Genomic DNA, 17,578 nt, shown 5'->3' on the forward strand with positions numbered 1-17,578 from the left:
TTGCCCAAAATTTCTAGAGTAAAACAAGAGAGTCTGAAGTTTTAAAAGCTTAAACATAAACCTGTGAAAACTGTCATTAACCTGCAACTCAAGTAAACCGCCCCCTCCCCCCCCCCCAAGAATATATACTATGCAGTCTACTGAGTTGTATAAATTCCTGGAGGCCTAAAGATGAAGAGGAAAGAAATAAACAGAAATGTTAGGAAAAAAACAGAAAGGCAAATATGGAATTCAACAATCTGAATATATGTTAATGTAAAGCAACTGAGGTTTGCAACAGTTCACTGGCATCTGATATAGAGAAATGAAAGCAGGAGATAGAAGAAAACAACACTCCCAGGAATAGTATGTATTAAATGAAGAATCGAGTGAGCTTTATTTGTACCACCGTGCACACGCACAAATTTAGGTTAATTATATCTCCCTCCTAATGTAAAATGTTAGCTCCTAGTTTATTTAATACATCTCTGGTTTTAATCTTTCCCATGCATTCAAATCAGTTATTACTGAACTTTCTAATTTTTTTTTAAAGTAGGCTCCATGCCCAGTACAGAAGCTAACAAGCCTTCCTCCAGTTCACTACAAAATTAATGGGGCTAATATTAAGTTAAAGCAGCTTTCATCCCTGGATGAAGTCAAGTCATAAAAATGCATATAATTAACAAATTTCACAGTATTATCTAAAATTTATACCTTAGCCTCTAATATATCAATTCACATTTTGACCCTGACTCCAGTCTATTTATGGCCCAAGGCAACTCACTCCAAGTCTACTTATGTAATCAAAGTCCAGCTCCTAAGCTGGAAGGAATCCAAACACAGAAAACCTTATCACAAAATCCTAAGCAAAAAACCCAAATAAAGGTTAAAACACTTCCAGCAACACCAAGTAATTCAAATTACCAACGTGCTGAAGACAAACTCAAAAAGCTGGATGAGGGGTGCCTGGGTGGCTCAGTCAGTTGGGCATCTGACTTCAGCTCAGGTCATGATCTTGCGGTTAGTGGACTTGAGCCCAGCATCAGGCTCTCTGCTGACAGCTCAGAACCTAGATCCTGCTTTAGATTCCATATCTCCCTCTCTCTCTGCCCCTCCCCAGCACACTCTCACTCGCTCTCTCTCTCAAAAATAAACATCAAAAAAATAAATAAATAAAACCTAGATGAAATATTTAAAATTCTTTTATAAGTGGTTCATTCCCAGGTTTTGGCACCAAAAAAATTAAAAAATAAGTATACTAAAATTCTCTTAAAAGCAAAGACATCGACTGCGCCACCCAGGCGCCCCTGTTAAGCGTCCGACTTCAGCCAGGTCACGATCTCGCGCTCCGTGAGTTCGAGCCCCGCGTCGGGCTCTGGGCTGATGGCTCAGAGCCTGGAGCCTGTTTCCGACTCTGTGTCTCCCTCTCTCTCTGCCCCTTCCCCGTTCATGCTCTGTCTCTCTCTGTCCCAAAAATAATAATAAAACGTTGGGAAAAAAAATTTTTTTTAAAAAAAGCAAAGACATAAAAACACAGTGAGCTATTATCAAAATCAAACTCACTAAGATATGAAAGATGACTGAAATTCAGAGAGATGAGTCCAATACTTGGGTCAGTTCCTGACCTTGGGTTATAGGTTATTTGCTAAAACTGAAGAGAGACTGAGCTGTACATCCCATCACCCTCCAAATTTTAAACTGAAAATTTAAGGAAACAGAAAATTTGAAAAACACACAATGAACAAATATCATGTAAATATTAAAGAAAAAACTGGTTTGGGTATACTGATACAAGAAAAAGTAGACTTTAAGGCATTATTAGAAATAAAGAGGAGGAACATGCCTGGCTGGCTCAGTAGAACATGCTGACTCTTGATCTCCAGGTTGTACGTTTGGGAGCCATGTTGGGCAGAGATTACTTAAAAAAAAAAAAAAAGTGAGGGGCACCTGGGTGGCTCAGTCATGATCTCCATGTTTGTGAGTTCGAGCCCCACATCAGGCTCTGTGCTGACAGCTCGAGCCTGGAACCTGCTAAGCATTCTGTGTCTGTCTCTCTCTCTGCCCCTCCCCTGCTTGCACTCTTTCTCTCTCAGAAATCAACATTTTTTAAAAAAGAGCAAGAAGCAATACAATCCCAATCAAAATATCAGCAGGGTGTGTTTTGTTTTTGAAGAAGATGATGAAAGGATTCTAAAAACATAAAAGGTCCAGGAATACCCAAAATGCTCTTGAAAAAAAGGGGAGAAATCAAAGTGGAAAGATTTAGTATAACAGGTATCGAGATTAAACCATATTAGCTAAAGATGGGGTGATACTGGCACAAGGAAAGACCAATGGAACAGAATAGGGAGCCAAGAAACATATGCACATGTAAATAAACACCTGATTTATGCAAAAAAAAAAAAAAAGTAACAAAGAACAGTAGGGAAAGGGAAAGGACGGGTCTTTCAATAAAGTATTTGGGTCAGCTGATAACCACATGGAAAGAAAATGAAATTGGTCACTATTTCATACATTATAGACAAAATCTAGTGGGTTACTAACAGTGAAAGGCAAAAATACAAATCTTTAAAAAAAATGTTTGAGGGCACTGGCTGGCTCAGTTGGTTAAGCAGCCAACTCTTGATCATTGGCTCAGGTTGTGATCTCACTGTCCTGAGACTGACAGGTGAGGCTCTAGGCTGAGCGTGGAATCTGCTTGGGATTCTCTCTCTCTCCCTCTGAGTCCTACCCCATCACCATCTCTCTCAAACTAAATTAACATTTTACAAAAATGTTTGAGAAGAAAATATTTTCATGACCTCTGAGTAAAGAAGATTTCTAAAGTAAGACACAAAAAGTAACCATAAAGGGGGGGAGGGGGAGAACTAAAGTTTGACTAATCAAAAATGTCTATTAAAAGACCACAAAGACACTGAAAACAAAGCCAAACAGATGGACAAAAATATTTGCCAAATTTAACTGCCAAAGTATCCAGAACACATAAAGAACTACAAATTAGTATTTTTAAAAAAGGACAAGTAATCTGAGGTGCCTGGGTGGCTCAGCCGGTTAAGCGGCTCTTGGTTTACCACTCTTGGTTAACCACTTGGTTAACCACTCTTGGTTTCAACTCAGGTCACAATCTCATGGTTTGCGAGTTCAAGCCCCACATCAGGCTCTGTGCTGACAGTGCAGAGCCTGGTTGGGATTCTCTCTCCCTCTCTCTCTGCCCCCCAAAGCACATGCTCTCTCAAAAATAAATAAACTTAAAAATTTTTTTAAATAAAAACAGACAAATAATCCAATGGAAAAATGAAGAAAATAAGCAACTGCAGAAGAAATGCAAATGACCAATAAAATAGGCAAAGACGCTCAAACCCAATAATCCAGCAACTCCAAATTAGAACCACAAGATATGGGGTACCTGGATGGTTGTGTGTACAACTTCGGCTCAGGTCATCTTGCAGTTTGTGGGTTCGAGCCCCACGTCAGGCTCTCTGCTGTCAGCACAGAACCCACTTCAGATCCTCTGTCCCCCTCTCTCTCTCTGCCCCTCCCCTGCTGGTTCTCTCTCTCTCTCAAAATAAATAAAAAAATAAAAAGAATTCAAAAAAAAAAAAAAAGGACTGTAAGATACTATTACATACTCCCCAAATTTTTCATCAAAAATTGAAAACACTGACAATATCAAGTGTTAATAAAGATGTAGAGCAATGGAAACTTTCACTCACTGCTAATGGGAATGTGAACTGATAAATCATTTTGGAAAACAACATGGCATTAAAGGTGAAGATACATATCCTGTGTCCTGGCAACTGTGCTCCTAGGTGTACACCCTAAAATGCGATAGCACCAGAAGAAATATATAAGAATATTCATAGCAGCATTGTTCATAGTAGCCCAAACCTGAAAGCATCCCAGACGTCTAGCAACAATAGGATAGTTTGTAATGTTATTTTGTACCATATAACAGCAATAAAAATGAACTAGACCAACACAACACATAGGAAATGTGCAAAAGATAGAAAGTACATACAATTCCATTCAAAACAGACTAAGCTATTGTTTATGGATGCATAAGTAGGTAACAATACCAATAAAAGTCAGTACCATGAAGAGCAGGACAGAAGTTAGTTATTTCTAAGAGGAAAGGAGATGATCTGTGTAGGAAGGAACAGAGACCAACCAGGGTAGCCTTCTGGGGTGCTGGGAATGTTCTACTTACTGACGTGGAAGGTGGTGACATGAGTGTTCACTATACAGAATCATTCATTACACTGTACATTTGTGTTGTATGCACTATGTGTGTCACACACACACAGACACACACACACACACACACACAAAGTTCAAAAAAAAGACAACTTGGGAGAAAGAAATGCATGAGAATAACATATTTGTGACAGTGTAATTTTTGGAGCAAGGGAAGGATATTCAAGAATCTTCTATTCTACACACACAAAAAAGTACAGAGTTCTATTTGGTTGAGAGTGGGGATATAAGCAATGAAAGCAACAGAACAAAGTAGCTTACAAAACTTATGAAGACCACAGAAAGAGGAAAAGATAGGTGTCTACCTTCCCAAAGTCATGCTGCCTCTGTATGCCAGAAGCTACAAATGTCCTGAGGATAAAAGAATGTTTTGAACACCACTAATATCATTCTCATTCAACTCAGATCAATACCTTTTTATCCGCTTCCTATCCTCTTGAGGAGTAGAAAGAAAAGCCAGTAAACTCAAAGTCTGACTTTTTCCCCCTATCATGATCAAAATACTTGGTCTAGGAATAAAATTGCAAAACTAACAGGCAAGTCAGAAAGAAGTAAAGGTTAAATTCTTATCTAAAACAATTGACAATGAGAGTATCTTAATATATTTATCCCCTCCATCCCTAAGAGTGGCAAAGGTAGACATGAAAACTACACACGTCACATAGCTCAAGTGGTCATGGAAGGGCCAATATACCCAAAAAACTAAAGGCATTCAAAAGGCAAAATACTGATTGCTTTTACACAAGAACTTTTATGCTACAAATGTCATACAAAAAAATGTGATTATTAGGGGGCGCATGGGTGGCTCAGTTGGTTAAGCTTCCAACTTCACCTCAGGTCATGATCTCACAGTCCAGGAGTTCAAGCCCCACATCAGGCTCTGTGCTGACAGCTCAGAGCCTGGAGTATGCTTCAGATTCTGTGTCTCTCTCTCTTTCTGCTTCTCCCCTGCTTGTACTCTCTCAAAAAAAAAAAAAAAAAAAAAAAAAACCTGATCATTGTGGCACCTGGCTGACTCAGTCATCAGAGCATCCAACTCTTAATCTCAGGATTCTAAGTTCAAGCCCCATGTGTAGAGATTACTGAAAAATAAAATCTTAAAAAAAAAAAAAGAAAAACAATCTCAGTTGAGTACCTGACTTCAGCTGAGGTCATGATCTCATGGTGTGTGAGTCCAAGCCATGCATTGGGCTGATTGCTATCAGCATAGAGACGGCTTCAGATCCTCTGTCCCCACCTCTCTCTGCCCCTCCCCTGCTCATACTCTCTCAAAAATGAATAAACATTTATTTTAAAAAACAAAAAACAGAAAACTTCTGAGGGGCACCTGGATGTCTCAGTCAGTTGAGTGTCCAACTCGTGATTTCGGCTCATGTCGTGATCCCAGGGTCGTGGGATTGAGCCTGTGTCTGGTTCTGCGTGGACACTGAGGAGCCTACTTGAGATTCTCTCTCCCTCTCTCTGCCCCTCCCCCACTCACACGTGCTCTGAAAACAAATATATAAACATTAATATATATATATATATATATATATATCTGATTATTTAATGGGTGCAGAGATTCCATTTGGGATTATGACAAAGTTCTGGAAATACACAGTAGTCAGTGATGGCTGCCTAACATTGTGAATATGCCACAGCAGTTAGTGAAGGTTGCAGAACTTTGTGAATATACTTAATACAAACGAGTTGTACACTTTAAAATGATTAGAATAAATTTTGTTATGTATGTTTTCCCCACAATAAGAAAGATTTTATTTTTTAAATTGTTAAAATCTCTGCTTATTACAGAGACCATTAAGGGGCGGCTGGGTGGCTCAGTTGGTTAAGCATCCAACTTCGGCTCAGGTCATGACCTCATGGTTCGTGGGTTTGAGCCCCATGTTGGGCTCTGCACTGACAGCACAGAGCCTGGAGCCTGCTTCAGATTCGGTGTTTCTCTTTCTCTCTCTGTGCCCCTCCTTGTTTCTGTCTAAAATAAATTTAAAAAAAAAATTTTTTTAAAGACATCATTAAGAAAATGAAATTCAGAGTGGGAAAAATATTTGCAAATACATATATCTGATAAAGGATTCATGTCCAAAGTATATAAAGAGCAAACACAAATCAATAAGAGAATGAAAATTTTTTGGACAGAAGATTTTCAACAGAAACCTTACCAAAGATGTATCCATGGCTAACAAGCACATTAAAAGATGTGCATCATCATCAATCATCCAGGAAATGCAAGTGAAAACACCACAATGAGATACCTTTTCACACCCACTGGGATAACTAAATTAAAGAGAATTACAAGAACAAATGTAAGGATGTTAAATAACTGGAACTCATACATGGCTCATGAAAGTGTAAATCTGGCATTACCACTTTGGAGGACAGTTTGTCAGTTGCTTATAAAATTAAACATCCACCTATTCTATGATCCAGCAATTCCACTCGTTGGTATTAACCCAAGAGAAGTGAAAACACATAGTCACAAAAAGGCTTGGACACAAATGTTCACAGCAACTTTATTCATAATAGCCCAAAACTGCAAACAACTCAAAATGTCCAGTATCAGGTGGTCAGATAAACAAATTGTGGTATATTTCTTCAACAGACTACTACTCAGCAGTATAAATGAACAATATGAACGAATCTCAAAGGCATCAGGCTGACAAAGCAGCAAACTGCAAATGAGTAAATATTATGCAATTCCATGTAAATGAAAAAGCAGGTAAAACTAATCTACAGTGACAGAAACAAGAACAATAGTTTGGGAAGGCAGAGAAGGGGAATAACCAGAAGGAGGCCATGAGAGAACTTTCTAATGTAAAGTTTTGTATCAGGGTTGAGGCAGTGGCTACACAGCTGTAAACATTTACTGAAACTCAAACTGCACACTTCCATCTGTGCATTTCACTATAAAAATTCCATTTTTTTTAATCCTAAAATCCTAAAGCAGAGACTCTAACCCTCATCCACAAGTAGTAGGAACAGTATCTTTAGAAAAAAACTGTACAACCAGATCATATGTACCACTCTCCCTAGTTCACTACTCATTCTAATCTCTCTCTCTCTCTCTGAGGGAATGCTTATAAACTTGTGGTCTTCCCTATAACCAGAGGACATGCATTTAACAGGTGATCAGTGTTCTGGGTAGTGTCTGAAGTTCTTTTAAGGTACAGAAATTTCCATGAAGTTAACTAGCCTCCAAGGAGATCAAATTCATGACATGATCAAGGGAATGTGTTATATGATGGTTTTAGTCAATCACCTAGCACTTTTTGTCAAGGAAATGGTTGTTTAACCACTTGCTAGTCTGCTGGTGAGAAGAACAAAGAGAAAAAATGTTGGACCTTTGAGAAGTTTTAATTTCCTACTTGGAAAAAAGGGGGAGGAAGGAGTTCTAGTTTCAGTTCCCATCAAAACTCTCACCTGTTAAAAGTATAGTAATAATATTAATAGTTAACAGCGTGGGGCTCAGTCGGTTAAGAATCTGACTTCAGCTCAGGTCATGAACTCATGATTCATGAGCTGGAGCCCTGCTTCTCTCTCTCTCTCTCTGCTCCTCGTGGGATTCTCTCTCTCTTCCTCTCTCCACCTTGTGGGATTCTTTCTCCCTCTCTGCCCCTCATGGGGCGCTCTCTCCCTCTCTCTGTCCCTCACTCACTTGTGCCCTCTCTCTCTCTCAAAAAAAAAAAGTTATAACTGCTATCCAAAAGTCTACATCAATTGTTATTCTTTTGTATAATACTTCCATACACATGAAGTTATCCTAGAATAATTTCTACCTTGAAAACTTTAAAGTTTCATTAAAAAATTTTATCATCAGATGCTCAACGTCACTCCTCATCAGGGAAATACAAATCAAAACCACACTGAGGTACCACCTCACGCCGGTTAAAATGGCTAAAATGAACAAATCAGGAGACTATAGATGCTGGAGAGGATGTGGAGAAATGAGAACCCTCTGGCATTGTTGGTGGGAATGCAAACTGGTGCAGCCACTCTGGAAAACAGTGTGGAGGATCCTCAAAAAATTAAAAATAGATATACCCTATGACCCAGCAATAGCACTACTAGGAATTTACCCAAGGGATACAGGAGTGCTGATGCACAGGGGTACTTGTACCCCAATGTTTATAGCAGCGCTTCCAACAATAGCCAAATTATGGAAAGAGCCTAAATGTCCATCAACTGACGAATGGATAAAGAAGATGTGGTTTATATATACAATGGAAAACTACTTGGCAATGAGAAAGAATGAAATCCGGCCATTTGTAGCAATGTGGATGAAACTGGAGGGTATTATGCTAGGTGAAATAAGTCAGGCAGAGACAGATACCATGTATTTTCACTCATATGTGGATCCTGAGAACCTTAACAGAAGACCATGGGGGAAGGGAAGGGGAAAAAAGAAGGTACAGAAAGGGAGGGAGGCAAACCATAAGAGACTCTTAAATACTGGGAACTGAGGGTTGATGGGGGGTGGGGGAGAGGGGAATGTGGGTGATGGGCACTGAGGAGGGCACCTGCTGGGATGAGTATTGGGTGTTGTATGGAAACCAATTTGACAATAAATTATACTTAATATAAAAATACATAAACTTTTTTTAATGTTTATCTTCAGAAATTAATACTCAACTTGAATTACTGGGAAAACCAGCACAGGGCTTTTGTTAAAAGTAGTTTTAGCTAACCTCAATTAGCATGTTTGAAAAGGTTTAAAAAGAGTGAGGTAAGCACATGACTGAAAGTCACAACTCAGGGTCATCAATTTTAAAAGTTCATCTCTACAAAACCTCAATCTCTGAATAAAACAAAACAATCACCTCCAATACAATTCCTTTCCCATCTTTCAGATCCATAGTGTTTTGTGTCTTTTACTCTTATTAAATAAGAATTTGTACTGTGACACTCCTTAACCATATCTTAAGTTAGAAAATAAAACTAGCTTAAAACAGTTTAAGAATATTTTTAAATTTATTTTTAATATACATCCAAATTAGTTAGCATATAGTGCAACAATGATTTCAGGAGTAGATTCCTTAATACCCCTTACCCACTTAGCCCATCCCCACTCCCACAACCCCTCCAGCAACTGTTTGTTCTCTATATTTAAGTGTTCTATGTTTTGTCCCCCTCCCTGTTTTTATATTATTTTTGCTTCCCTTCCCTTATGTTCATCTGTTTTGTCTCTTAAATTCCTCATATGAGTGAAGTCATATATTTGTCTTTCTCTAATTTCACTTAGCATAATACCCTCCAGTTCTATCCACATAGTTGCAAATGGCCAGATTTCACCCTTTTTGATTGCGGAATATTTTAAATTCTAATATAGGACATATTTTCTTCAAATGAAAATAGTATATACTAATGCATCAAAATTGGAAAATGTACACAATTTATCTAAATTATCTGTTGAAGAACTGAACACATTAACCATGACAGGTCCAGCTTTATGGGTGCACAACTCGTGCAGTCACACGACTCCATGCTCAGTTTAATGCTGTGCTACAACCATTTTGAAATTCTTAATATTTTTTTGAAAAAGAAACCCTGCAAATTATATAGCCAGTTCTGAGCAAGGAATCTACGGAAAAACAGGAAAAAATTTTACAACACCATTTGTCCAATGACCAAGAAAAATTTAACTCTGGGTTCCCTAGTCAGTACAAAAAAGTTTTCCCCTTAAGCATGACAGAAGTGCATACATGGTTCCAAATCAGGCTCAGATTTCAGCGGTTTGCACCTACTGAAGTATCAATTAAAGTATCAAGCTTTTGCAAGTTTATTCCCTCATTCACAGATTTTAGATCCTTTATGAAATGCAATTTGAGATGCTGGAGAGGATGTGGAGAAATGAGAACCCTCAAGACCTAAAAAGTAGAATCTAATTCACCAAATTTTATATTGTAAAAACTAGTATTTTATAAAAACAAATCTTCAAAGTTTTATGAAAGAAAAAAGTTAACAAGCACACAAAGAAAATTGACAAGTTGCTCCTAAGACTCAAGACTGCTGTGATCAAAGGTAAACAGCATGTGGTAAAGAAAGGAATTTCTAGCAAAGAATGTCTTGATGCTCAGTAGGCACTCAAACAACTAATTTTTATAGCCATTTAAAGTGTCGGCATTCTCCTGAGAAAAAGATTCAACCCTGCTTGATAAGGATATTAAAGCTAATATCCTAACAAGTGAAGACAAAATATAGTAAAGCTAAAACATTCATAAGTAATGACAAGAAACAAACACATAGAAAGTAAGATGGTATATCACAATGAAGCTTAATCCATTATCAAAAAGTATCTTATGTTTGTCAGCTATAGAAGTAAGTGCTTGACAGAAGGTTCTGGAAAAGGGGTAAAACATAAGCCTTTAAATCCAAAAATCAGGGATGCCTGGGTGGCTCAGTTGGTTAAGCATCCGACACTTGGTTTGGGCTCAGGTCATTGTCTCACAGTTCACGAGTTTGACTCCCGCATCGGATTCCAAACGGACAGGGCAGACAGAGCCTACTTGGGATTCTCTCTCTCCCTCTCTCTGCCCTTCCCATATGCACACGTGCTGCTCTTTCTTGCTCTCAAAATAAATAAACTTAAAAAAAAAAAAAATCCAAAACTCACATCAAATTCTCCAGTTAGTCTTTTAGCCAAGGTCAGTAATATCAAAAACATAAGCATCTTAAAACTCAAATGGAAAGGATGAAGGGGTACTTTTTTTTAACATTATAATTTTATATTTCATTCAAAGAAATTAACTTGGGGGGACACCTGGCTCAGTTGCTGGAGCTTGTGACTCTTAACCTCGGGGTTAATTCGAACCCCATGTTGGCTGTAGAGATAACTTAAAATTTTTTTTTAATCTTAAAATTAAAATTTTTAAAAAAATAAATAAAAAGATGGGTTGCCTGGCTGGCTCAGTTGGTAGAGCATGCGACTCTTGATCTGAGGGTTGTCAGTTCAAGCCCCATGTTGGATGTAGACATTACTTTACAATAAAATCTTTTTAAAAAAAATTTTTTTAAGAATTGAACTTGGAAAACTGTGAAGAAAAGCAGTTTGGGGACTATGGGAATACACAAGAGATTTTGCCAAAGGAAATAGATGGCTATTAAATGGAAAACTTAGGTGTCATTCAATAATGTTCTACTACAGATTATTATTAAATAGTAACGTTAAACCCACCAACATTTTCTGAGAATGTTAACAAAGCAAGAAATCCATTCACTCTAAAGCTGAATATTTTTTTTAAATAGCCTCAAGCCAGATACTGCTTTCTACCCACTTCTTAAAGCTTATTTCAGCACTGAGACAATCTAATGGAGAGAAAGTTAGGAAATCAGGTTTTCCATTAAACTCCCAAGCTCACCAACATCAGAGCTGGCATCTAGTACAGGAAAAGGCTCCAGGGAAGGAAGGAAGTCTACTTGCCCTGCATTACTGGGCTCTAAGTTTGTGTTGTTATGGGCACCAGCACAACAGAACAAATATAAGGGCAAGGAAGCAAAAAGCTGACCAGTTAAGACATTTGGTCCATGTGTTCAGTATATTAATGAGACTATAACCACCTAAAAGTTCCCAAGCACAACAAAATGCAGAGTTTCAAATACACACACACCCTCTTTTATATATATATATATATATATATATATATATATATATATATTTATTTATTTATTTATATATATTTATATATATATTTACAGTCTTCACCCTAAATATGTATATATACATATACACATGTGTATATATACATATATGTATATATGTATATATACACATGTGTATATGTATATATATGTATACATGTGTATATATACACATATGTACATATATATACATATATGTATATGTATGCGTATATATACATATATACATATGTACATATATACATATATATACATATATACATATGTATATACATATATATGTGTATATATGTATATATATATATATATATATATATATATATAGGGTCCATACTGTAATGATACTATAGAAGTTTAGAAATCTTTTATTCTTCTTTCTGATCCTGGTCCAAGTTACAATTATAGACGATAGAACAGTTAGAATGCAAACCCATCTAAGGGATTTCAGAACAGATAACTGATTTTGTCTCCAGCCTCTAAACCTCCCCCTGAAAGGGTATAGGAAGATAAAATATCATTCATTCAACCAGACAGTAAACCTAATCAGAAAGGCAAATTCTTTTTCAAAAGACGGTATTTAAGACTAGATCTTCTGCTTTTCCTCTTTTATCCTACTGTCCACAGCTTGCGGCAGAGTGGAGCAACATGATTTCCCCTTTTACTCTGTACTGTCACTTCAGTTTCTGTGGTTTTAAACAAAGGCTTCAAGGAGAATATCAGAGTTTAAGAATTAAAAACATACACTAGCATTCTACAGATTGTTACCTTTTAGGCATTCTTGCTCAGCTTTAGAGGCAGGTTGACTCTGCCTCAAAACCTAATTCAGGCATTTATTAGTTCTATAATCTTGAGCACGCCTCTTTTCGTTAACATGTTTCTGACAACAAAAATATCTCACAGTGTTATTATAAGGATTAAGTTATCTAATACACAGAAACAACTAGCAGTGTACCCAGATACTTAGTAATCACATACATGTTAGCTATTCCCATTAATACCCCCGTTATGTATCAGTAACTTAGTTACACCACACACTCTCTAGGTACTGGTTTCTTGAGCTCTCAAAAGAAATATAATTATCTGTCTTGCCAAAACAATCTCATGGGATTACTGGAAAATAAACCAATATACATTAAAAAAGCTAATAAAAGGCTTCATTATAGAAGTATCCATTACTCTGTTCACAAGAACACTATAGTTTTTCGTTTTTTTTTTTAACGTTAATTCAGTTTTGAGAGACAGAGTGCAAGCGGGGGAGGGGCAGAGAAAGAGGGAGACACAGAATCTGAAGCAGGCTGTCCAAGCTCTGAGCTGTCAGCACAGAGCCCAATGCAGGGCTCAAACCCATGAGCTGAGAGATCATGAGCTCAGCCAAAGTTAGACATTTAACCAACTGAGCCACCCAGGTGCCCCACAAGAAAACTATAAACACTGCATACAAAGCTCTGTTTGAATACTATAATAGAACATTACAGTCTTATAGCAAAACTAGACTAAAGGGCTATTTAAATATTATTTTGTTAAACAAAACCAAAGTCTGAATAAGTACCAATATCATATTTAAAAGCTAGTATTTACTGAACTATGGGCCTATCACTGAGCTATGTACTCTTCATACAACATCTCATTTTAATCTTCATAGGGTTGTTCAAGTAGGTACTACTGACCCCACTTCAGTGAGGACTGAAAGTCTCCCAAGGATTAAGCAATTTGCCCAAGTTCAAAGAGCTAGTATATTTCTATATTCTAAAATCCCACGCTAGGGGCACCCGAGTGGTTCAGTCAGTTGAGTGTCCCACTCTTGATTTCAGCTCAGGTCACGATCTCATGGGCCATGAGATCGAGCCCCGCATAGGGTTCTTCACTCACAGCACAGAGCCTGCTTGGGATTCTCTCCCTCTCTCTTTGCCCCTCCCCTGGCCATGCAAACACACATGCGCTCACTCTTTCTCAAAAATAAGTTAACATTTAAAAAATAAAATAAAAACCACGCTAGAATGGACACCTTACCATAATGTGACATGATCACTTGAATTCAGTTTTCCCCTAAAATAATAATATCTTTTCAAATTCTACAAGTACTAAAACTTAAACACTAAGGAAAAAGATTACATTATAAATTTTAACATTAAAATGCTAATATAACAAAAGAAAACTTCTGAAGTTACATGTACAAGAGAAAAATTGGGCTCCAGTATATACAAACAGGGCATAAGGAAAACACCACCTTCCTTAGGTACTTCAACATGGATAGTTGCTCATTTGGTGAGATGTGAGCTAATACATTTAGTGTACAGAGTTAAATTTTCACAAGCAAATATACTCACTTCGTAGATTGTAAGCATAATATAAATGCCTTTATCCATAAATAAAATGCCCTAAAAACAAGTACTATTATAGGGAAAACAGGTAGGGGAATAATGTGGCTTGAACAAGCACAGGTATGGGGCACCTGAGTCGCTCAGTCAGTTGGGCGTCCGACTTCAGCTCAGGTCATGGTCTCACAGTTTGTGAGTTCACGCCCCACCCCAGGCTCTGACAGCTCAGAGCCTGGAGCCTGCTTCAGATCCTGTGTCTCCCTCACTCTGCCCCTCCCCCACTTGCACTCTCTCATGCACACTCTCTCTCTCTCTCTCTCAAAAATAAATAAATGTTAAAAAATTTAAAAAAAAAAAAGCACAGGCACATCATCTCTGTGAGAGGTGGTGATAAGGGACAACTAAAGCCGCTCTGTTAAGTTTATGTACCACCTTGATACTTCATAGTATTAATGTGCAAAGGACACTGACAGACTATATAGCCTGATTAATACCTCTCAGTTCAAAATTTATGTGAAGACACTGTAATATAGTAAATCTGGTGACAAGCCTGGAAGTCAGCAAGATGCATTTTAATTTTCAAATTTCAAAATGTCTTGGGGCGCCTGGGTGGCGCAGTCGGTTAAGCGTCCGACTTCAGCCAGGTCACGATCTCGCGGTCCGTGAGTTCGAGCCCCGCGTCGGGCTCTGGGCTGATGGCTCAGAGCCTGGAGCCTGTTTCCGATTCTGTGTCTCCCTCTCTCTCTGCCCCTCCCCCGTTCATGCTCTGTCTCTCTCTGTCCCAAAAATAAATAAACGTTGAAAAAAAAAAAAAAAATGTCTTGACCAATAGTAAACCAAGCCACATTTGGATTTAGTTAAGCTTAAAAATGTACTAAAACTTCTGTTGATAGAGGAACCTGAGGTAATATGTGAACTAGTTTTCCAACTATGAGGTGTATCCAAGAACTTAGATGTAAGATTATCCTCAAAATTAAACTAGAAAAATCCATAAAGGATTATTCCATGGTTATGTAAGAGGATATCCTTACTTATTCTTAGGAAATAAATTCTGAAGTATTCAAAGAAATTCTGAGGGGCACCTGGGTGGCTCAGTCAGTTGAGCATCCAACTCTTGATTCTGGCTTGGGTCATAATCTCACGGTTCATGACTCTAAACCCCACATTGGCCTCTGCACTGGAAGTGCTCTGCTTTGGATTCTCCATCTCCCATTCTCTCTGCCTCTACCCTGCTCACACTCTCTCTCAAAAATAAATATTGAAAAAAAAACAAGGCACAGTGCTTCCAACTTACTCCCAAAGGGTTCAGGAAAAAAACACGGATTAAAAATGATAAAGCATATGAAACAAAATGTAAACAACTGGAGGGTACTGGTAAATTCTTCATAGTGCTCCTATAATGTCTACTAAGTTAGAAAGTATATCAAAGCAAAAAATTATTTTTTAAAATCTGACACAATATGACATTAAATTAGTCTATAAGTACATGAACAGTTATTATTATTCTAGATTCTCCTTACGATTAAGAAAATCCAAATGAAAAAGAAGGTTGTACTCTAGTCCCAGGTAAAGTATATTCTGGCCATGAGGAAGGCTACGTAAGACTACACTTGAAAGGTATTATTAATCATCTGTATCATACAATTAGTCTTGCTCACGTCCATGCCTTCCAAGCAATCTCTGATTATAACTTTACTAATAAGTTAGGTATGCTACTCTGGTGCTATATTAAATTTACAACCAAAAAAGTAACATTTTAAAAAGAACTTTTACTATGAAGTTAACAAAAACAAAGGCATTATAGTGACAGAAGTCAAAAACAGTGATTATCTCTTTAGGGTATGTACTGACTAGGAAAGAGTGAGAGAGTCTTTGTGGAGGAGAGCTGTAAATGTTGTATCTTAATCTGGGTGTGGTTACATGGGTCTACACATATGTAAAAAGTTATCAAGCTTTAATTTAAGATTACTACACTTTATTATATGTACAATTATATCTCTATTTTATAATCAAACAAACAAGTGGTTCTTTCAGAAAACAGTTCTCAATTCAAATCCAAAACCCACAATGCAAGAGAATGACATAGATTACACTGGCACTCAACTTTATAACAAATACCTGTAATCTTGGTTAACATGAGTATATACTCTGAGGTGGGTTTTTTTTTTTTGTTTGTTTTTTAAAGAATAACCATTGCAGGGGCGCCTGGGTGGCGCAGTCGGTTAAGCGTCCGACTTCAGCCAGGTCACGATCTCGCGGTCTGTGAGTTCGAGCCCCGCGTCAGGCTCTGGGCTGATGGCTCGGAGCCTGGAGCCTGTTTCCGATTCTGTGTCTCCCTCTCTCTCTGCCCCTCCCCCGTTCATGCTCTGTCTCTCTCTGTCCCCAAAATAAATAAACGTTGAAAAAAAAAATTTTAAAAAATAAATAAATAAATAAATAAATAAATAAATAAATAAATAAAAGAATAACCATTGCAGAGACGCCTCAGTGGCTCAGTCGGTTAACCGCCCAACTCCTGATTTCAGCTCAGGTCATGATCTCATGGTTTATGAGATCAAGCCATGTGTTGAACTCTGCACTGACAGCAAGGAGTCTGCTTGGGATTCTCTCTCTGCCCCTCCTTGACACACAAGCACTCCCTCTCTCAAACATAAAAAAAAAAAAAATAGTATCAACCATTGTAGAACTTTAGTAGAAGGTGTGCAAGTGCAAAGAGATCAAGGCAAATACAAGGAAAAAAGAGCTGTCAGGAGTCCTCAACAAATAACATGAAATCATGATGAATCTGACATGATCTTACAAAAAAGGGCTAGAAATCAGGTTAGATACACTCCCCCCTCTACTGTTTTAGTCTGCTTGAAAAGATAAAAAACATAGAATGTTTTTTTTTCTCCCTTTGGGGAGATTACGGGAATAGAAAATTATTTTTTAAAAATACAACTTTGGGGGTGCCTGAGTGGCTCAGTTGGTTGAGCGTCAGACTTTAGCCCAGGTCATAATCTCACAGTTTGTGAGTTCAAGCCCCATAACAGGCTCACTGCTTTCAGCAGTGTGAAGCCTGCTTCAGATCCTCTGTCGCCCACTCTCTCTGTCCCTCCCGTGTGTGTGCTCGCTCTCTCAAAAATAAAACATTTACATATATGTATACATATACATAGCTTTGGCAAAAACTAAACATTCTATCACTTTGGATATTGTCCTTTACTCAAATCAATGTCTGCATGTACAGGATAAAATAAACCAAATGATATATATAATGGTAAACAGTACAATTACACTAACACTTAAGAGGCAAGTATGGTAATAGATAGGGGTAGATCAGCTACTGCTATCTTCCTTCCACTGGGCTATCTCATTTCAGAGGTTCAAGTACTCTTGCCTGTGCTACCCTTACT

At 37.7% G+C, this 17,578-nt stretch overlaps 1 protein-coding gene across 12 annotated transcripts in view; it reads right to left on the reverse strand.

Moving 5' to 3' along the window:
* The window catches only part of MTMR3 (myotubularin related protein 3), a 149,265-nt gene that overhangs the window by 78,847 nt on the left and 52,840 nt on the right, over nucleotides 1-17,578 (reverse strand). The gene's annotated exons all lie outside the window — the stretch shown is intronic.

The sequence above is a fragment of the Puma concolor genome, chromosome D3, assembly GCF_028749965.1.
Source record: "Puma concolor isolate L17-30 chromosome D3, mPumCon1.1.hap2, whole genome shotgun sequence".
Classification (NCBI taxonomy): Eukaryota; Metazoa; Chordata; class Mammalia; order Carnivora; family Felidae; genus Puma; species Puma concolor.